This window comes from Pinus tabuliformis, chromosome 3_2 (genome assembly GCF_031772625.1).
Source record: "Pinus tabuliformis cultivar Carrire ecotype Pingquan chromosome 3_2, CPIR1, whole genome shotgun sequence".
In the NCBI taxonomy this organism is placed as follows: Eukaryota; Viridiplantae; Streptophyta; class Pinopsida; order Pinales; family Pinaceae; genus Pinus; species Pinus tabuliformis.
The window spans coordinates 1,036,433,058-1,036,457,294 of NC_142302.1; the positions used below are offsets into that span (position 1 = coordinate 1,036,433,058).

General features: G+C 35.0%; 1 pseudogene; it reads right to left on the reverse strand.

Moving 5' to 3' along the window:
* Positions 1 to 9,614: 9,614 nt before the first annotated feature.
* On the reverse strand, positions 9,615 to 9,730 carry LOC149184136 (U6 spliceosomal RNA; annotated as a pseudogene).
* Positions 9,731 to 24,237: the final 14,507 nt, after the last annotated feature.

A 24,237-nucleotide genomic window follows, 5' to 3' on the forward strand; every position in this document is an offset into this window, starting at 1 on the left:
CCTGCCAACTAAAAGCTCTTATGTGATTAATTCCAAAAGATGTTCTTACATTGGATCACATAAGCCTAAATTCATAATACAATGAAGGCAATAAAATCTGGAGATATTTTTAATAAATCTACCATTCGATTTCGATTGTATTATTTTCTTTGTTACTAGATAAAATGTTCTCAAATTTTGGGGTTTGATATTTTTCAAAGTTTTGGTATGTATTTTTGTTTTTAATAAATAAGAAGTATTTGTATGGTATATGGTTTGCAACAAATATATGCATTATAAATTTAATTTATTAAAAAATTTCACGTGTTTTCTCTTTTATAATAGAAATATATGACTTTTTTTGAAAAAGATGATTTTTTTTGAAAAAAATATAATTGAGGAACAAAAAAAATGAGTTTTGTATGTGAATACTTCACAAAATTGCTCCACCAAAATAAAAAATTTACAACACTTTACCCTACTAAAACTTTCATGATACTTTAATTGCATGCAATATTGTAAATGTAGGGAAATGAAGTGGGAAAAGAATGTAGGAAAAATTATAGATATGCAATACTGTAAATGTGGGAAAAAAACAAAATAGAGAAAGAGAAATGGGCCCTGGGAAACAAAAAAGAAGAATATTAAAATCATTTAAATTTGAAAATGGTAATGAAATGAGAAAATTTAGGGAACACGGAATTTGTGGTGTATTGACTTAATTCAGTGTGGGCACTACCTGACGACATCGGGGAAAGTTTTTCCAAAAGTTAATTGAAATTTTGTGCCATTCATGTAGAAAAAATAAGAATATAAAGAAAATTATAACGGAATGAAAAAATTTAGGAAAAGGGAGAATATCGGTGTATTGACTTGGGTCAGTGGGGGCAACTGCGCAAGAAAGTGGCCGAAAAACTGGTAAAAAGAAGAGGAAAAAACAACCTCTAGACTTGATCCCAGAAAAGAGGCAATGTTGAACTAGGAAATCTTTTGAAACTTCACTGAAATTTTCTTTGATTAAAAAACAAAAAGATGAACCCAGTGGAGACTGGAAAATCTGGATATTATTGAAATTTTGTTTAGTAGTCTTATCCGTGTTCAGTGGATAGAAATTCAATTCCTAATTATATGGAAAAATAAATAAAAGTGAAGGCGATAATTTTGGAGATATTTTTAAGTTAACAAATATGTTATTAGATTGTAATTTTTTAAGTTATGGTAAATTGTAATTTTTTATATTAACGTAGTGAATTTTGTGGTTGTTAACATAACACCAAAAGTATGAAGAGAATAAACTGGAGATATTCTTACCACTCTAACACTCTAACTTCCTACCACTCTACCACAAGATCGTCCAACTTCCTACCACTCTACCACTCCAACTTCCTTCAGAGTTTTGTTGTGTATTTCTCACTCTACCACTCTAACTTCCTTCAAATGATGAGAAGAAGAAGAATATGTATAATCACAGCATAGATCCTCCAACTTCCTACCACTCTACCAATCCTTCCTTCAAATAAAATTAGTCAAGTTTTGTTGTGTATTTATAAAGACCTCTGTGTGTGAACAACAAGGAAGTGATTTGAGTTGGAAAATTGTAATGCAATGAGAAAATTCAGAGAGAAGACAAACTTTTTGACTTGACTTGGGTATAGGTTGGGTATAGGCTGACTCATGTATACATGTTCTTTCGATAGGGCATAATCGCGTATGGGATTTAAAACAATGTTTTTTAGAAAATGGACCAAGTCTGGTAGGGAAGGGTTGCCCTAGGCCATATCATAGAGCATCAAATCTACCAAGGGTGGTAAATGGTGCTATAAAACTAGTTGGGACTTCTTACTGGGGAGATCCCCTGACATGTTGGCGGGTCCGACACCATCAATATAATGATAACCCTAACTCAATAAACCAATCCGAACCATACATGAAAAATCCAAAACTTTGGCAGCATTTAAACATCGGTAGCAACATATGAACATTACATGGATTTATGAACCATTACGTCTCAACAACACCTCATCCTCTCTCACTCTCAACAATACATGGCCTTAGAATCATAAGAGATACAAGAAACCATGTGCACATAATAATCACATACCCTCACACTCTTGACCCTCGCAACAACCCAACAAGACAATATTATCAAGCTCTCACACCAAGAAACTCACCACACAGAAGCATACTATTCTCATTCATGCAACGCATACTTTCCTTATGACAACAACAACATACATACTCTCAATACAAAACTTCTTGCTTTACTTTTCCTAAGTATTTTTATGCCATTCTATGAAACCGACTAAATATTCGTAGAGGCCATTGTTAGAGATGATGCAAAACCCTACAAAAATGTTTGTGAAAAAAAACACAAACATGAACCTTCCCTGAGTATGTTGGGACTTCCCGTGTGGAAGCTATGTCAAGTAGACAACATGCTTTACTACTTTACGCTAACAAAACTTCAGAGATTTATTACAACTCTAATACAATCACCAGCCCATGCTGATATATGCAGAACCCGAGAATCATTAATTAGAAGGTTTTTCTACTTGTGTATACAGTAAGAGTGTTGGCTTTGATGACGTAGACGTATCGAGTGACTGATCTAGGCCAACACAATTCTTTGTCATGTGCGCTCTAACCTCTACCATACACTATCCAAACACACTTTACATGCGCATAACCTCTAGAAATGATCTCATTGCCATCACACCATCTTTAGTCACTCATTCTAAACATCAAAAAACACATTCTCTGTCCATGTTCATTCTACAGGTAATGTTTTTAATCTCCAACCCTCTAATCGATACATAACACCATTATTTAAAATTGATTTTCCCAAAGGATCAATTTGGACCCCATCAACGACTAATTAATACACCAGATCCACCATTACCAAATAGTTAATGCATTCATGCCATCCATAATGATTTGGTGACCAGATCTAGTCAATGCATGACTAAAACAACATAACCAAATCGATCCACTATATGAAGGACTAAATCAAACATTGAAAGTGTTTCACTCTTTAACTAGATCCATGCACATCCAACAACCAACACTCTCATGAATAGATCGATATTAAGACAATCCACTCTCTTTTGGTGACAACTCAACCATAACACCCAGATTAAACCAAATATTCATGGCATAACAACTAGATGATTAACATGTTCACATTCAGATTAGATTAGATAGATAATGCACTCCACTACATTGTTGCACCAACTTGAAACCAGATCTAGTCAAGATAACAAGAACTAACCACCATATTGAACAAGGTTGAGTGCCGAAAATACCAAATCATACTTTTATTATTTTCCATCATGCCCTTGAAGATCCGATTTATTCATTGGATGATTTTCACAACATGAAAATAATATATCAAACATGAATCCCTCCCAATTTCCTTTGATCACTCTAGTTCATATAATAAATGAAAGACATCACAAATGTCAAGTTAAATGCCTATCACATCTTCCTCTTTTTTGTATGACCAGATTGTTCCTCAATAGAAATCAACCCACGGGTGAATTATTTATGCGCTGAAAAAATGTTCGTTTGATATGAATAAGACAAACTATGTACATATTTGAACTCATTCAATGCATTCAAGCATCCAACCTAAATGCCCACTCCTCCAAACCTTGGCATAGTAAATTTTTAAACCAATTTCTCAACAATAACATTCAAAACAAATCCATGGACTTGTTCAATGCATATACATTCTATGTTCTTTTTGTCTTCAAATCTCTAACCATTATTTACATTGATTGCATTGCAGGTACAACATACTAGCATGGCAATATAACTATATTTTATCCCACAAGTGCTCAAAATGCATAGACTAAATAAACAACTTATTAATCTAGTTTTATTACGCCTAGTTGGAGGATTTGGACCATATCCATTAATTGAAACACTTTTAAATTAGATCATGGATTTGCACACTTGCTCACAGAGTCATAAAGGAGTATTCAAATAGAGATTGGGGCTTCACTTCAAGTATCAATTTGAGCCACATAAAAAATAATGATTACATCAACAATAGAGCCATCAAAGCACCTTTTGAGGACGTGATAAAATGACATATTAAAACCAAGACAAAAATTTTACATCGAGACAATAAAATGATAAAAAAACTTCCTTTTCTTTGAGGAGCCCCTTGAACTCATGCACTTTATTTTACATGCTCCCCTAAGACCTAATTGGCTTCAAATATTCATTAAGGTCTCTTGGTGCTCCTTCCTCTCTCAAACCCTAATATGTTGCTTTTTGTTCTAAGGACTAGGCTTCTAGAATTTCTTTTTAATCTTCTTTGATTAAGCTTCTCTTTTTTACTGGATCACACAACTAAATTAGGCATCTTGCAATCTTTGGTTAGATGGCCAAGATTGTCTCATGTAAAACATTTTATGTGACCAAGGAATGGTGGAAAAGGCTCAGATCTTTTGTTGATCTGCATGCTATTCTTTTTATTCTTTGCATTAGTCCTGCATGCAACAGCCTTGTGCCTAAAATAATTTCATAAGTAATAAGTGACCATAAAAGGAATTTTTATACTTGATGGTTGATGATGATCTTCCTTAATTGCTAGGTTGAGAAGGCTTCCTTTTCTGCTCCAACTTCAACTGCCTATTCGACTGATATAAATTGATCATTCTTTGTTTATGATCAACTGATGTATGTCAAAAACCATGGCAAGTGAGGCACTTTATATCCTCCGATGATGAAGTAAAAGATCTTCTAATTGATAATTATTTTCTTAACTCTCTTCTTGGCTATTGATACAGTAATTGTTGGCCCCCTTTCTTGCTAGAATCATTTTATTTGAATTTCCTTTTGGATGTCGCCTTAGATCTAGATTCTCCTTCCACCTGATTGTTCTTCTTCTCTAAATTGTTTCTCATAGAAACAACCTCAACTTCTAATCTTTCACAATCATTTTCCTTTTCTTTAAAATACTTTCTCATTCCTTCTTCAATCCTCCTTCCTTGTTCTATTCGAGTTTTCAAACTAATAATTTCTTCTTTAAAAGCTTACTCTCTTTCTTCAAGTATTTGAAGAAGCTTTTTTAGATCTCTATTTTTGTAGAGAGCTTTTCTACTTCAGCTAATGCAGAGCTAAGTTGAGTTTGATATCTAGCCTCTCTCTCTTCTTAAAAATATACCACTTTGATGTTGGGAGAGAAAATGTCATTTGGTTGATCACTTTCCTTTTAAGGGGCCATTTTCTTCTTCTTCCTTTTCTCCGCCATTAGTACTAGTTTCTCCTTCATGCAAGGCCTGCGAACTTTCCCAATTCTCCTTTGCAGACTTGAGATCCACGACTTTCTCAAGATCCAGATTATGAAGATTGTCATAAATTGTAAACTTAGCTTGGGCATTCCATTGTTGGACTTGTTTGTAGGGGGTTCTTCATCATAAACATTCATCACTGCATTTTATACTTTAGATCCAAGTGCAAATAATTGGGATGTCACCTTCTCTCTCCATTCTTGAAAATTTGCAGGACTAAGCAACAGGGCACTTTGATAACCCGTGATTTTCCCATATCCACCTTCCAGTGATTAAGTTGCAATAGAAGGCACCTGCTTTGATATTTATTGTTAGAATCAAATCACTACTGAGAGTGGGGTAGGGGTCCGGGGGGGTTGAATCAGTAGTGATAACAAATATAATAATTTTAAAATATTTTTTTCAAATAATTAGTCAAACATTACACAAAATATCATCAATAGTTTTTATCATGTAAACCACACTAAACAATCAACATAGACATCATATCAAGCATACACATAGGACACAAAGATATATGGTGGAAACCCTCAAGGGGGAGAAAACCACCTTGTTATTGTTGTGTTACTTCTCTTTCTTTTATTACCAATCAATTTGTTTTACAAATGCTAAACCCAACTAGCTAAGAGCCATTACTCCTCTACAACAGTTTGTTGGCCACCACCAACTATGAAGCCCCAACTCCCTATCCACTGGTTGCTTGCCACTACCAGCAAGGAGTCACAACTCCTATCTTGGCATGCCACCACTTGTCGGAGGTCCCATCCTCCTCAAATTCTCAGAGCCACGTTTTCATCCATTTTAAGGCTGGAGCCCAAAGCAAACAAATGAACTTTGCAACACATAAATAAGTCAGCTCCCTTTGCAACACAATCTCAACCTCTCTAATTGCCGCTCACTTCTACAAATATTCAAACAACTTTATTATGCACTATAGCTCAACTAAACTCTAACAATGGCATATCATATTTATGCTAATTTCTCCCTCATCGAGATACACTATATAAATAATTAATTACACATCACTTCTCTTGATGGCAAAATCAAATAAGCCCTCACACCAAATACCATGGGAAAAACCCTTGCAATTGCCCGCGATTTTATTTTCTCAAGAATATTCACCCAAATCTGTAACGTATCCTCAATAAAACATCATCATCACACTAGAATATATAGTTTTAGCCATCTACAATAATAACAACACACTTATGATCATGATACACCAATAAACCATGCCAAAACACATATAAAAATTGAGATCAATACCAACCAAAGAACATTGTTACCAATAAATTTTTTAATAACATCACTTTATTTATTTATTAAATATTTTAATCATTTTTAAATAAATAAAAGAACATTAAGAAACCCTTAAAAAAAATATTATTAAAATTTATATCAAAACATCCCTTCCAAATTTGCTAGTAATAAGTAAAATATCACCTTCGTCTGTAATCTTTCACATGTTATATAAACCATAACTAGATAAAATATAAAATGAATCATAAATTTGGGTAAACAAATATAAGTATCCCATTTACATGTTTACGTTGTGAGCGAGGTGAGTGGGATACCTCTTATGGTCTTTAATTTATTATTTTTATTTATGATTATTTAATATACATTAAATGAATAATATAAAATGTGTTATGTAAAATATTATGGCATTTTTTAATTATTTTATTTAAAATATTAGGGTTGTTTTTAATATTTTTATTTAATTGTATTTATGTTAGATGTAATGTAATGATTTTAATAATAAAAGATGGAATTGATCTTATGTTAATTAAAAAAAATTGTAAATATTAATTTTACTAATTAAAATAAGGATAGTACTATGACATTTTTATGGTTAATTTTAACCAAAATCTAACAGAGATTTTGTGAGTTTAATTTGTTTAATTTGTATAATTAAAGTGCCCAAGTTGTTTAATATATAGAATTTAAGTGTCTGGGGGTGTTGAATCTATGTATTCAAAAATGTATTTTGAACAAACAAAAATCACATTTTAGCTTGAAGTTGCATTGTTGAGTTAATGTGAAAAAAACTTTTTAGTCTATAAGTTAGACTACACCATTAATATATATTAATGTCTGTGAAATATTCATATTTTTAGTTTTCATTATTATTATTATTATTAAATATGAAATATATAGCAATTTTTTATATCAAGATAAATATATATTAATAAAAATGGTAATGAAGTTGTGAATATATTTATCATTGTAAATTTTTTTCCCAAGTTATATCATTTATATAATGTAATATTTATGGTATTTGATTGGAAATTAATTGAACACGATAAAAAAATGATTAAGATTTATAAACAAAATTGAGATTAATATGGAAATGCAATAAGACAATGATCATGCTAAAAATTCTATATGTGAGAAGATAGGATACAAAAAATATCATTGGGAGATTACATGACAATTTAATTCACCACATAGTAGAGCCAACACCTATTACTTGGTTCTTTTTGTAGAGAATCGATACATTCCATAGAAGAGTTGTGGTTTGTTAGGTGGTAGACCCAACACCCAATGTCTAGCTCTGTTGCAAAAGGTAAATACACCAACTACTCCCCAAATTCCAATCCCAAATCTAATCCCCAATGCCATTAATGACATCTTTTCATCTAGATGCTCAAACCATCCCATTTTCATATGGGCACTGCTACTATTATTGTCACCTTCTCCCACTAGGTTTTCCTTTTCACTGCATGAATCTAAAGGACACCCATATAAGCACTTATTCCTTTGAAATGATGTTGCACTGAATGTGGAAAATTGTGTTCCTCCGTGCATTGGCCCACAAAGGCTATTAGATGAAACATCCAAAACAATCAAATTATATAGTTTAGAGAGCTCTTAAGGAATCTGTCCACTCAAATTATTCTTGCTCAAGTCTAACTACTCCAAAGTAGATATGTTACTAAGAGATGCAGGTATTAGCCCTTCCAACTGGTTGCGAGATAAATTTAGCAATCGCATGTCTCTCAAAGTTCCTATGCTTGCAGGTATTTGTCCTACAAGATTATTGTTGGACAAATCGAATATTGTGTTTGTAGATGAGAAGTATGGCAGAGTATACTCACATCCTTTCATGTGAACTGTGATTTCTTCTTCAAGGGGAAGATAGTTTGAAGAATTTACAAATCCTTGAAGTCTTTCAAAATGTAATGACATTCTTCCACTAAATTTATTATTGGATAAATCCAATACATACAAATAGGTGAAATTTATTACCCATTCAGGGATGCCACCATGAAAATTATTATAGCCAAAGTTTAAAATCGACAACAATGAAAAAGATTTAAAATAGTGAGGAAGTTGCCCTCTCAAATTGTTTTTCCTTAAATCTAAATACTCAATTCTAGTACAATTAGCCAAACACATTGGCAAAGTCCCACAAATTTTATTAGTGTGAGCAGAAAAAAAAGTTAAAGAGATACAACTGTCATTATGTTCAGGTATTGATCCTTCTAAATTGTTCCTAAGATTCGTGTTTGGTGTGCACGAAATTCCGTTCCACAGGCAGACGTATTATATCGGTTTGAAGATTTACATGAAAGTTTAGATTCATAGGGGTCTATTAACATGAAAGTTTAGATTAAAGCGGCATGCAATCTGGGCAGACCTACTTAGAGGGATTACCATTAGCTAGTAACAAAAAACTTTTTACAATTTTTTTTTGAAATTTTAAAATCAAATTTATAGATTTTTTTGGATTTTTAATTTAATTTATAAAATTTAACTTAAATTTCATAATTCACATAATATTTTATAGCACAACATAAATTTTATAGTTTTCATAATATAATATAACATAGCTCATTTATAATCTAATACAACATAGCTTATTTATAATCTGAATAATTCAATTTCAAAAAAAATTACCTTTATAATAAATAGCATTGAATAATTTTAAAAATCAATCATTATATTATCTTTATATCCATTACGGATTTTGTATATCTATTATTATTATTAAGAGAATTAAATTCACCTAGCTTAAGAGTATTGAATTTACTACATACTCATTGAATGTCCAAATTTGTAATGGACATAAACTGAGCAAACCTGTAATGAACATATATATGGAGGGATTTTTTAACAAAGATATATGTTAAATTCCCATGAACGTTAAATTAATTTACTTTTTAATCGAACTTGTTTCATGGGTATAAAATTGAATAGTGAACATTTTTTAATAAAGATGATAAAGGATGAACTTTAATTTAATTAAAGATTTTGAAAATATTTTAGAATTTGATACGATAAAATTGATAGGTTAAAAAGTTGGACTTTTTCAATTTGTGTGAAAAATACTCAAAAAAAAGGCCATTTTTCTCAATGTGTGTGCGAAATACTTGAGCAAAGGCCATGTTAATCGGCCATGCTAAGCTTCTCTCTATCCTTCCAATTTTACGTAATGTCTCCAAAAAGACATAATAAAAATGATGATAAAGATGTTTTTCATGAAGATATGTTTTAGGAATATAAAACTGAAAGGTCGTCATTCTTGAATATACTGGCCACAAAGAAGTTCTCACTTATTGAAATAGAATATTTTAAATTTTCTTAAATCAAATTCAAAGGTTTAATAAACAAATCACTCAAAGTTTTTGTTAAAGTTCTCTGTGTGATAAAAATAAATAAATAAATATATAAAACTGAAAAGTCACCATTCTTGAATATACTGGCCACAAAGAAGTTCTTACTTACTAAAATAGAATATTTTAAATTTTCTTGAGTCAAATTCAAAAATTTAATAAACAAATCACGCAAAGTTTTTGTTAAAATTCTGTGTAATAAAAATAAATAAATCAAACGTTTTTAAACTATTGCCTTTATATATTTTCATACAAACTTTAATGATAAAAATGAAAATGCAATCCCATCATTAAAATGATTAACTTGAATAAAGATGGGACCTCCCCCAATTAAATGATCCCCATTTAAATGATGATAGCAAAATAGAAATGTTAACCAATCAACGAGGCGTTATCCTACCTCCACATATACATATACATATATTCACCCAATTAAATGATCCCCATTTAAATGATGATAGCAAAATAGAAATGTTAACCAATCAACGAGGCGTTATCCTACCTCCACATATACATATACATATATTCACACACGCAGCGATTACTCTATGATCTGTACAGCGCTTAGCTCCTCTTTAATCGGTTTTGTAAATACAATGAGTCTTTATAATAGAGTTGATGAATTTATTTATATTCTTGCGTCAGACGCCGGGGATGAAGATATTAAATGAGTATATCATAGGATATCTCTTTCCAGGTAGGCCTGTTGCAAACGTAATATTCAAGACGTATGGTTACATAACCATGGTCAAGCAATCACATTCCTTTCCGATTTCAAACTGGGTCATTACAATGAAGATTCCACCGCGTTTAAGCTTCTTCGATATATTTATATTATTGCAAGATTTCATATTCTAGAAGTGGGAAGAAAGTTTATCATTTTTATCAATAACTTGGAATGTTAAAAAATCAGTTTTTGCATATGGCATACTAAGATATTGTGAAAAGAATATAAGAAAAAAAATGTTAGGTCTGGCCTGTTTGTAAAATGAGATGCGAAGAACCATGAGAGAATGTAATATTTATGTTATTTGATTGGAAATTAATCGAATGCCATAAAAAATGATTAAGAGTTATAAATAACATTGAGATTAATATGGAAATGCAATAAGACATTGATCACACTAAAAATTATATATGTGATAAAATAGTATACCAAAAAGATCATTGGTAGATTACATGACAATTTAATTCACCACATACTAGAGCTAACATCCATTACTTGGTTCTTTATGTAGGGAATCGATACATTCCATAGAAGAGTTGTGGTTTGTTAGGTGGTAGACCCAACACCCAGTGTCTAGCTCTGTTGCAAAAGATAAATACACCAACTACTCCCCAAATTCCAATCCCAAAACCGATCCCCAATGCCATTAATGACATCTTTTCATCTAGATGCTCAAGCCATCCCATTTTCATATGGGCACTGCTACTATTATTGTCACCTTCTCCCACTGGGTTTTCCTTTTCACTGCATGAATCTAAAGGACACCCATATAAGCACTTATTCCTTTGAAATGATGTTGCACTGAATGTGGAAAATTGTGTTCCTCCGGGGATTGGCCCACAAAGGCTATTAGATGAAACATCCATAACAACCAGACTATATAGTTTAGAGAGCTCTTCAGGAATCGATCCATTCAAATTATTCTTGCTCAAGTCTAACTGCTCCAAAGTAGATATGTTACCAAGAGATGCAGGGATTGGCCCTTCCAACTGGTTGCCAGATAAATTTAGCAATCGCATGTCTCTCAAAGTTCCTATGCTTGCAGGGATTTGTCCCACAAGATTATTGTTGGACAAATCAAGTATTGTGTTTGTAGGTGAGAGGTATGGCAGAGTATAGTCACATCCTTTCATGTGAACTGTGATTTCTTCAGTAAGGGCAGAAAGGTTTGAAGAAGAATCTACAAATCCTTGAAGTCTTTCAAAATGTAATGGCATTCTTCCACTAAATTTATTATTGGATAAATCCAATACATACAAAGAGGTGAAATTTGTTACCCATTCAGGGATGCCACCATGAAAATTATTATAGCCAAAGTTTAAAATTGACAATAATGAAAAAGATTTCAAATAGTGAGGAAGTTGCCTTGTCAAATTGTTTTTTCTTAAATCTAAATACCCAATTTCAGTATAATTAGCCAAAAACATTGGCAAAGTCCCAGAAAGTTTATTAGTGTGAACAGAGAAAAAGGATAAAGAGACACAACTGCCATTAAATTCAGGGATTGAACCTTCTAAATTGTTCTTTGATAAGTCTAAAATTACAAGGGAATCCACACTAATATTATCGGGTATAGTGCCAAGAATATTATTATTATATAGATCTAGTACTCGTAAATCCTTTATGTGACTTATACTAATCGGGAGAGATCCAGTCAAATTGTTATTTGATAGATGAAGATCGTAAAGATTGCTTAATTGACCTATGTTACGCGGGAGAGATCCAATTAACTGGTTGTTTGATAAGTCGAGATAGCTCAAATAGGTATTGGTAATATTGGGGAGATTAATGCTACCTCTAAGGTTGTTAGCGTGTAGGGACAACTCACGTAGGTAAGTACAATTGAATAGGGTGGGAGGGATGTGGCCACTGAGAGAGTTTTTGGATAAATCAATATATGATATTCTTTTCATCAAACCCTTAACGGAAGGGATTGGACCACTCAATTTGTTTCCGCTACCGGCCAAGTCAAAGAGTGAAGTGCAGTTGAACAGAGAAGTTGGGATGCTTCCACTTATACTATTGTCAGAAAACCAGAGTGTATGCAAGCTGACCAGGCGACCCAATTCTGATGGTATTGGACCACTCAAACAGTTGTTGCGAATATCCAAATATGTAAGTGAAGTGCAGTTTCCCAGAGAAGTTGGGATGCTTCCACTCAGAGCATTGTTGTCCAAAGAGAGAAAATCCAATCTGACCAAACGACCGAGTTCGGGTGGGATAGAACCCCTCAACTGGTTAATTTGAATATTCAACGTTTGCAGCAAAGCGCAGTTGCCGATAGAAGTTGGTATACTCCCTGTCAAAGCATTATCGGAGAGGTCAAGTATTCGTAGCGCTTTCAGCTGCCCAAACTCTGCTGGAATTCTCCCACTCAAAGCATTAAGGGAAAGATCTAAATGCCGCAAAAGAGAGAGGTTCCCAATATACGGGGAGAGCGTACCATTCAACCAGCAGTCATGGAGAGAAATTGAAACCACTCGATTCGTGTTTGGCCTGCACGAAATTCCGTTCCACAGGCAGACGTTATGTGAGTTATTGGCCGTCCAGTTGGAGAGCCATCGATATGGATCTGATGTGATGCCCTTCCGGAAGCTCAGAAGTGCCTCCACATCCGTTTTTTCATGATAGCCGGCTATGGAGGATGGGAAGAGAGAGGGTTTCCCCATCATACTCCGTCCATTAAAAGGAAAACGTTGAACAGAAGTGAATCCATCCGTAGGCATTGCTACACCCATCATCACAAGCATGATGATGAGGAGAAGAAGAAGATCCATTTCTCACTCTATCACTCCAACTTCCTTCAGAGATTAGGCTGTGAGTTTCTCACTCTACCACTCCAACTTCCTTCAAATGCTGTGAGTTTTTGTTGTAATTGCCCCCTCTATTTATAATCGCAGCAGCACTCGTCATATAAAGACCCCCGTGTGTGTGAACAACAACCAAGTGATAAAAGATAATGGAAATTTTGTATAAAAAATGAAAAATATAAATGAATTTTATGAAGAGTGAGAATGGCGGTGTCTTGACTGGGAGCAACCGCGTAAAGAAAGTGGCCGTAAATTTTACGGATTTGGAAAAAGGACCCGAGAAAAAGTGACTGGGAGCACGAGGGACCTCACGACTTGACCCGAGAAAAAGGAAGAGCAGGAGGGACGTCCCGACTTGACCCGAGAAAAGAGGAAACGTTAAACGAGACAATCTTTGGAAACTTCACCGAAATTTGGTCCCCACTCTTAAACCTGGCATTCGATTTCGATTGTACTGTTTTCATATTTTGGGGTTTTATATCTTTTTCAAAGTTTTCGTATGTAATTTTTATTTTTTAATTACAGTACAAGGAAAATCTGCATATTATTGAAATTTTGTTTAGTTCGTAGAAATTCAATCTCCATTCTTACGGCAAAAACAGTGAAAGCAGTAAAATCTAGGAATATTCTTAATATTTTAATTGTATTATTTTCTTTGTTATTAGATAAAATGTTTTGCGATTTTGGGTTTGAAATCTTTTAAAGTTTTGGTATGTATTTTTATTTTTAATAACTAAAGAATATTTGTATGGTATATGATTTGCAACAAATATATCTATATTATAAAATTAATTTATTAAAAAATTTTAAGTGGTTCTTTTTTTCAATACAACAATGAGAAGAAGAAGATGTATAATCACAGCATAGATCCTCCAACTTCCTACCACTCTACCACTCCTTCCTTCAAATATAATATTTATAATCGTAGTAGTAGTCGTCATATAAAGACCCGTGTGTGTGAACAAGGAGAAACTTCAGAGAGAAGACAAACTTTTTGACGTGGGAAAAGAGAGAGAGAAATGGGCCCTGGGAAACAAAAGATAATGGATACAGTGGCACTATGAACAACGATGAAGAAAATAAAATCATTTAAATTGGAACAAAAAATACTGTGTATTGACTTGTTGATTCAGTGTGGGTGAGGGACATCGCAGAAATCTTTCCAGAAATTAAGTGGAATTTTGTGCCATTCATGTATAAATAATTCAATGTAAGTGGAATTTTCTGCCATTCATGAAAGACGAGGAAAAAGAGGGCTCTCAAACAAAGTTGGGCGTATGAGCAAAAATGAAGAATATAAAAATCATTTAAATTGGAAAATTGTAATGGAATCAGAAATTTAGGGAAAGAAAAAATTGTGGTGTATTGACTTGATTCAGTGTGGGCCACTGCATGAGGACATCGTGGAAAATCTTTCCAAAAGTTAATTGGAATTTTGTATAAAAAAGAAGAATATAAATGAATTTCAGGAAAAGTGAGAATGGCAGTGTCTTGACTGGGAGCAACCGCGTAAAGAAAGTGGCCTAAAATCTTTCCAAAAGTTAATTGGAATTTTGTGGCATTCATACATTAAAAAAATGTGTAAATTTTACATATTTGGAAAAAGGAAAAAGAAATGGTGAAATCCATTCCAGCACCCAAGCTTGGGTCAATGCTGATAAGAATACGATTGCCTGACTAAAATCTCCATGCAAGGTGGTGGATAAAAAACTTTTCAACTTTTAGGAAACTTAGCCAAATAGCAAATCCTTGTTTGATGCCAATGGTGCCATTTCTATACCAAACGCTGAAATCTTTATCCTTTAGATACTTGTGTTGAATGATCTTGCTCCATGTGCTAGCTCCAAATAAACCCCTCCAGAGGGATTTTATGAGCAATGCTCCACTGAAACAACGAAGGTCCATGCTTCCCCAACCACCCATACCCATTGGGAGAGTGATGTTTGATAATTTGGTCAAGTGATATTTTTTCCCATTTGGGCTTCCCCCCAAATGAAGTTTGCCATGAGGCAGTTTAGATTGTTAATGATGGAAGCAGGGATATGGAAGAGATGAGCCCAATAGACCCCTAATTGCGACAGAACAACCTGTGTGAGGATAACTCGTCCCCCTAAAGATAAGCATCTAAACTCCCAACCAAAGATCCTTTCGAAGAATCAATCAGCAAGCCATTGCCAATCAACGATTCTGTAGTAAGTGGGTTTGATACGATAACCAAGATATTTCAAACCATTTTGTATAGGCCTTGCCTCAATACCAAATAAATCTTTGATATATGCAACAATCTCCAAGTCAGATTGTCCATGATATATAATAGATTTATTAACATTCATGTGCAATCCAAATGCATTAGCAAATCTACTGAAAATGTGAAAAAGGTATAACCAAGAAAAACGACAGAGCATATCCATAATAAGAATGTCGTCAACAAAGAGGTTATGTGAAATGTTGATGTTATTTCCCCTCTTCAGTGGCTGAAATTGATCCTCCAGGACCACTTTTTTAATATGCAAACTTAGACAGTCAATGACAAGAATGAATAAAAGAGGGGATAGTGAACATCCCTGTCGGAGACCCTTGTTAGCCCAAAAGAACCTTGTTGGATACCCATTAATAATGACCACATATTTTACATTATCCACACAAGCCATAATCCAATTAACACATCTAGGGTGTAAACCAATCTTGATAAAGACGAGTCGGAGAAAACCCCAGTCCAAACAGTGATATGATTTTCAAAGATCAATCTATAGTGTAGTAGCTTCAAGATGTTTGGTGTGAATCGAGTGCATTCCTTCCTGTGCATTTGCCACAAGATCATGGATGAGTCTGTCCAGGAGAAAACCATGCTATTCTGGGGTGATGTAGCGTGAGAGAGTTCTATGCATATGGCCAGTGATAGTCTTTGAAATGATTTTGTAAATGACATTGCACAGAGAAATAGGCTAGAAGTTATCTTATGATGGATGAAGCTCGTGGTCCTCAATTCCTGAAGAGCAGAGTCATGTATCCCTCCTTCACCAAATTGTGATGTATCCCTTCTTCACCAAACTAACTGAGGAATGTTGGAAAATATAACTAGTTTTGGTCTCCATAATTGTCAATGTATTCAAATCATTATGTATATCTTATGTTATAAGAAAAAAATTTAATTATATATCTATATATATATATATATATATATATATATATATATATATATATATATATATAATTTTAAGCATGGGTTTCATGCTCCATTTTGATGGCCATCTAGGTCAGGCATGTTCTTCATGATTCTAGGGTTTTTCATGTCATAATAATATTTTCCTTCAGTCAAGAGAGGCCTTGTCAATTTTATAATACCCTATCGAGCAACTTGTAACATGTAAAAGATGTTGATTTTGAGTCTAGAAATTTCTATGAGCTTACAAGCACAAGTCGGTCCTAGTAGTGATACGTCGGCCTAAAAGAGGGTATTCAAACCCCACACATGTGTATAAATAGAAGAAACATCAACATTATTTGGCACCAATTCGATCTCTCTAAAGAAGAAGTTCAATATGAAGCTGGGAAAAAGGCAAAATCAAGAGCAAAGGTCTAGGAAGGAAGGAGAAACCAAGAAGAAGAAAAAAAGTTTTTTTTTTGGCTCTATTCTTTCACACTTGCGAATGTTAGGGTTTATGCAACTTCTAGAAGGCCAGAAATTGCAAGTCGAAGTTGGGGGTCAAAATTTGTAGTTGGAAGCTCCTTGAAGCATATTTAATCCTCGTTGATTTGGTTGATATGTGACCTAATTGGAAGGGATTCCTCGAGGGATGAATTGGTGATTCGAGAATATCTTGGTCTAGGGTTTAGGCCTTGGTTTTCTTATTTGAAGTAGATTCTATAAGAAGAGAAGAGACTATTTCCATATTTACCCTTGGAGTGGTTTTTCCCTGGCTTGGAGCCTAATTTTTGTGTCCATTGTATTTATTGTTTTTTCTCTTAATAATTCTTTGATGAAAAGTTCTAATAAAGGAACATAAGAACATAACTAAAAACTCATAAATAATTATTGAGGTTAAGGGGAATTTGAACTAATAGCTTCCCTACTCCAACATGGTATAAGAGCTTGGATGAACAAGAAAAATTCAACTAAAGGATCATCTTGAAGGGTTTGTTAAGGGGAATCATTTGAAAAAGGACAAAAGGAAAGAAAAAGAAGATCTATTGACCTAGAAGGAGGATTACTACATCAAGCCTTCATTGAAGAAGACCTCATCATCAAAGGAAGGAAGGAAATGTCTTTGTTATAGATTATCTAGTGCATCATCTTGAAGAGTAGGAAGCATCAAGAAATATTGGTATTATCTTGCACTCTTTGAATTTGTTCGAAGACACCATTGTTGAAGAAATCCTAGAAATCATCATTCTAGGGCATTGTTGAAGTCTCCTTGAAGTTCTTGAAAGCATCAAGATAGTTGGAGACATCATCAAGGAGGACCCTTGGTAAGAGTTATATTGTATTCAATGTCTAAATCCACTTATAATATGGCTACATTTTTCAAGGAAAGAAACAAGTTGGTTAGGTCAACAATTTTCCTAGCATGGAAGAAAAGGATTGATTTGGCACTCACAAAGAATGAAGTCGTGGAGTATGTCTTTTGGAGAAGTAGTTGAACCTACTAAAGACAAGACTCAAGAGTTGGAAAAATACAAGTAAAATCTCATCTTGTTCCCTTTGTTTCCTATTGAACACATCAAAGGCTATGTATGATAACTTGGTAAAGTTGTACTCTATAAGTACACAAGATCAAAATATTTCCTTGAGGAATCAACTATATAGAATAAGGAAATTAAAGGATGAAGACATGGCCACCTATGTGATGAAGATCTCAAAAATAAGAGACTAGTTGCAAGGGCTTGGAGAGACTTTTATAGATTTTGAGATGACTATATGTGTACTAAATTCTTTTCCACCTGATTAGAGTAGTTTTGCAACTAGCATTTACTCAAAGAAAGATAATACACCTTTTGCTGAATTATGGGCTCAATGTATCTAGCAATAATCTAGGATCAAGGCAAAGGATGATACTGAATTAAAAGAAAGATCTCAAGTCACTTGGGCTCCCAAATTTTCCATTTTCATATTTTCTTGTATCTACCAATTTAAATAATTTTCAAATCTGAGTCGAGATGACAAAGTTAGAGCAAGTCAAATTTTTAGTTTGACTTGTCCAGGTAGCTGTGAGAAGATGACATGGCATAGTTTCAACGAATAAGGGAGCGCCATGTGGCAGGATGCCACTGGACCCCAAATATCTCATATTGTCAAAAAAGAGGAGCGCTTAAGGAAGAATCGGTCCTTGGCGTTCCCGACTGTGATTGCAATATTGCATATCACATGCCAGAGGAGTTACGAATCGGCCCCAGGAGGACTTAGATGTGATGTGATATACATTGCATGTCGTAATCGCACAGAAGAGCTGGTGCTTGCGATGCAGTTTGGGACGAAGTGTCGAATGCGATTTCACGGTGAGTGTTGATTGCGATATTGCAATAAGGGGCCTGGACCCAATATACTATATATCATGATTAATAAACCCGGCGGGCCCATAGATGTTGCAGAGTGCTAACCAGTGCACTGAGGGTCTCATGCCGATTGCGATAATGCGATGGGAGCGTGGACGCGAAACATTATGGCATACGGTGAATACTCCTGTTATATCTGTAGTTATCGTGGGATGCCTGTGTTTGGGCTTGGATTGTCTGCCGATAAGTTGGAAGCGTCGATAAACCTGATGTCGAGAATCATGCGTTGTTGTAATGGGTTTCTTTATTAGACATTGTCTTTTCTATTACGGAAGGATTGTTGCCATGAATCCTTCCGCCTGCTAACCTTGGGTATTATTTTGGAATTGCCTGATTGTGAGGGATGCCGACATGATCTTATATATATTACTTTTATGTTAGAGAAAGACAGGGAGGAGAGGACTGGCCGAATACATAGATTTTATTGCATACAATAGACCCTGATGCTAGCAGCAGGCTGAAACCTTGCCTTAAGCAGCGGGGAGGTTCCGAGAAGGTTGCAGAAGGCCCGATTATCCAAATTGGGAGTTTGGATAGGTGTTTTTGCACTATTTTTCGCTAGGATTTCAATGGTTTTATCTGTTTTCAAATTTGGGCTCCCTATTATTTTCCCATCTATCATCTTGGAGGTAAAATGGTTGTAATTGCTTGTTGCTATACTTTTATCTCTTTTATGCCACTAATAAAAAGAAGGCCTCCCCACTATTGAGCAGGGCCCAAAGACATAATCCAAACTGGACGAACTTCATAATTAAATCATTGTGTCATGGTTTTTTGTGTTCTTTTTATTATTTTCCGCATTGTTTATGTGGTTTTAAGTTCCATGGTTAATTAACTCTGTTATATGTAATTCTAATTCATATGTAAGTAAAATATCTTGGATCAATTTTGGTATTAGAGCAGGTCTTTGTAGTTGTGAATTGCATGAGTTTATGCTAACTCAGAACAAGTTGTGAAAGGAGAAGGAACACTTAACTCCTTTGATCCTGAAGCAGGATGTGCACATCAAAGAAGAAACATGGCCAATGAAGAAGCTCATTGGGAAGAGGAACAAAATTTCCAAAAGGTATTCTATAAAATAACAGGAAAAGTAGACAAGCTGTTCGCAAATGATGAGAAGGCACTTGGGCATGAGAAGAAGGATACCGATGATCATGAATCAACAAATCAGGAAGGTGGTGGAGAATATCCTCCTCCCTCTCCTTCTTCCAGTGATAGTTCTCATCACTCTCATAGAAATTCCAAACAGACCTCCAAGAAATCGTTCTTTAAGTTAGATGTGAAGTTAGACCTACCCATGTACAATGGAGAATGTATTGCATAAAAATTCAATAACTGGATAAGGCAAATAGAGGTTTACTTCTGAATCCAGTAGATCGAAGAAGATGGGGCAAAAGTCGAGTTAGCATCTCTTCAACTGAGTGGCACTGCCCTCATTTGGTGGGAGAGCAAGTTACAGAAGGGAAGCACGAAGTCAGGTAACCTTTTGTCCTCTTGGTCTAGCTTTATTTATATATTAAAGGACAAATTCTACCCTTTGGGTTATAAACAAAAGGAATTTATGGACTAGAAATACTTAAGGCAAGGTAAGGGCTAGAATGTACAGAGCTTCATGTAGGAATTTCAAAAACAAGCACTGAATCTGGGCATCTCATTAGATGCGCCCAAAATTGTAACTAAGTACATAGGTGCACTACATAGTTACATCAGACACTCATTATTACTGTTCGAGCCTACTTCAATTGATATGGCTAGCGTTAAAGCTATACATCTTGAAAGTCGAGGAAAGAATGATCAAGATGACCAAACCAAGAATAATCCATTCAAACCGCAACATGGAAAATTCTAGAAGAAAGGAAAATGGAAGAATAAGAATACTGTTGCTGCCAAGAAGGGGGGCGAAGCAACACTGTCGTGCACTCACTGCAAGAAGGATGGGCATGATGAGGACCAATGCTGGAAGTTGCATCTGGAACTGAGACCAAAGAGATTCGGTGGAAAGGGGAAGCAGAAGACAGTGGCAACAACACAGGACCATGGATCGGATTCCAGCGATAAAACATTGATCACAGTCATGGGCGCAAAATTTAATCTTTCTATTAATGATGTTTTGATTCAGTCGCAAGCACTAGTTATTTGAATGAGCTTGTGAGTCGTGAACAAAAGAGAATTGAGTTGTTCCACATTAGAGTTGTCATAAAGCATACAAGGGTGTAAACTCTATTTTATTCATGTTCCTAAGCAAACTTAATCTCAGATTCCTTAGTAAAAAGGCTAGGCCTTGAAACTAAACCTCATCCGAGTCCATACCCACATGGTTGGGTAAGTGATAAAGCCAAATTGCAGGTCAAAAAATAGTGTAGGGCTAGGTTTGTAATCGCTTCTAAATTATTTGATGAGGTAGATTTAGATGTAGTACCTTTTGACATCTATGGAATCATCTTGGGAAGCCCATATTTATATGAAAAAAAGTTTGTTTTCTTTCGGAATGAAAACAAATACCACCTCACCAAGGATGGGGTAGAATATATAGTTAGATCTCATCACATAAAAGTTAGTGCTAGCCTTGTCAGTGCATGGCAGGTTAAAAGACAAGTTAATTCCAGTAAAGGGTGCATGCTTATGGTAGTGAGGGAGAAAGAAGTTGAGATGGTTGATGCTTTCATAGGTTGTGATCCTGATCATAAGAAGGAATTATTTGAATTTTTTTCTGACTATGATGAATTGTTTCAGGAATTGAGAGGATTTCCCCCTAAATGGGAAATCCAACGTGAGATCCATTTGCAACAGGATGCTCCTTTATCAAATGTTGGCATGTACAGGATGACTTCTATCGAGATGGAGGAGATCAAGAAATAGGTGCAAGAACTATTATATCAGGGAGTCATTAGACCGAGTTCTTCTCCTTGTCGCTCACCAATCGTGTTGGTGCCCAAGAAAGACGACACATGGAGAATGTGCGTGGATTACAGGGTGTTGAACAAGATCACGGTGAAGACTCGATACCCTCTCCCTTGCATTGATGAATTGTTAGGTCAATTAAAAATGTTCTTTATTTTACGAAGTTGGATTTGCGTAGTGGTTACCACTAGGTGAGAATTACAGAGCAGGACATGTGGAAAACTGCATTCAAAATCATGTAGGGGCTATTCGAATGGATGGTGATGCCATTTAGACTATGTAATGCTCCAACCATGTTCATGAGGGTAATGAATAATTTATTTCAGCCATTTCTTGATCATTTTGTTCTCGTGTATCTGGACGATATTCTTGTGTATAGTAGGACATGGGAGGAACATATGTGTCAAATAAATAAAGTGCTTTATGTTTTGAAGAAAGAGAAATTATATTTGAAACTGTCAAAGTGGGAATTTGAAAAGGCTTCTCTAATTTATTTAGGCCATATTTTCTGTAATGGGCACTAAAGGATAGATCCCTCTAAAGTGGAGGTGATAATGAAGTGGCTTGAGCCCATGAATGTCATAGAAGTATGAAGTTTTATGGGCTTAGTGCAATATTGGAGAAGGTTCATAGCGAACTTCTCCATTATGACAACCCCCTTGCACGCCTTGACTAGTGTGAAGCGGGCCTTTCAGTGGGGAGGAAAATAGCAGAAATCCTTCGATACACTGAAAGAGAAGATCATCACGACACCGTTGCTAACCTTACCAGACCTTCAACAACCTTTTGAAATTAAAACAGATGTCAGTGGATATATCATGGGTGTTGTATTGATTTAACAAAGAAAGCCAGTTTGTTACCATTTAACAACTTTTTCCCAGGTTGTTGTGAATCATCCTACGTATAATCGGGAGTTGTACACCTTGGTTCAGAGTGTAAAGAACTGGAAACACTATTTGATTGGCAAGGAGACCATCATCCACATGGATCATTAGCCCTTGTAGTATCTTCAGTCATAGACCAAGCTTCAGCAAGCTCGTCACTTCAGATGGATGGGATTCCTCCAACAGTTTCATTTGGTAATAAAATATAAGAAGGGCGCCAACAACAAAGTAGCATATATGCTTTCTCACCCTCCTATTTCTGCATCTGTAGTTTTTCAAAATGTTTCTTTGTCATTAGAAAATTATGCTGAACAGTATGCTAACGATAATGATTTTAAATAAATCTATGCAAAACTGACTCGTGGATCACAGGTGGACAATTATTACTTGCAGGGAAATCTATTGTACCACCTTGGAAAACTGTGTATACCCAGTGATGAAAGGGTTCATGTAATCCGAGAGGCTCATACCTCTCTGGTATCTGGTCAATTTGAAATTGAGAAAACTTTACGTCATTTATAGAGGTTTTGTTTTTGGCCTCATATGAAAAACATCGTGACTCGCTTTATAAAAGGGTTTTGTGTCGTGTTCTATTTCAAAGCCCTCTAATAGAAAACTTGGGCTCTACACACCACTATCTATTCTAATTCGACCATGGGAAAGTGTGTCCATGAAATTTTTAGGAGGTTTACCTATATGTCTAGGAAAGGTCATGAATATTTGTATGTCATTGTGGATAGGTTTATAAAATGTGTATTTTAATGCCTTGTAAAAAGCAGGTCACTGCTGAGCAGAATTATTTTCTTTTCTTTCATCATGTTTGGGTCCATTTTGGGTTGCCCACATCTATTGTGTCAGATCGAGACTTCCGCTTTCTTAGGGAGTTTTGGACCAGCTTGTGGAGAACGATGGACACCAGGCTGAAAAGAAGTACGAAATTTCACCCATAGACTGATGGACAGATAGAGGTTGTCAACCGTACCGTGGTAAACTTGTTGCGAGGCTACTGTGGGAAACATCCCAAGTTGTGGGATGAGCAGCTTCCTTATGTGAAACATGTGTACAATCGATTAGCACATTCATCTACATAGAGTTCATCGTTTGAGACATGTTTTGGCTATCTACCCATAGATCCCTTGGACATAGTTTTTGGGAAATAGGAAGATGGAAATGGATGAGATGATAGGGACAAGGCATGAAAGTTCATTCACTGGATATAGGTAATTCATTAGGCAGTGCAAGAGCAGTTAGAGGAGTCAATCTCAGTATAAAGCTCAACATGATAAGCACTGAGTTGACCATATGTTTCAAGTTGGGGACAAGGTATGGTTCCATATCAGAAAAGATAGAATGAGGGGAGAAGCGAATAAATTGAGACACATTAGATATGGTCCCTTCACCATATTGGCAAATATTGGAGACAATGCTTTTCGTCTTGACTTGCCTGCTTATATGCAAATGTACTCC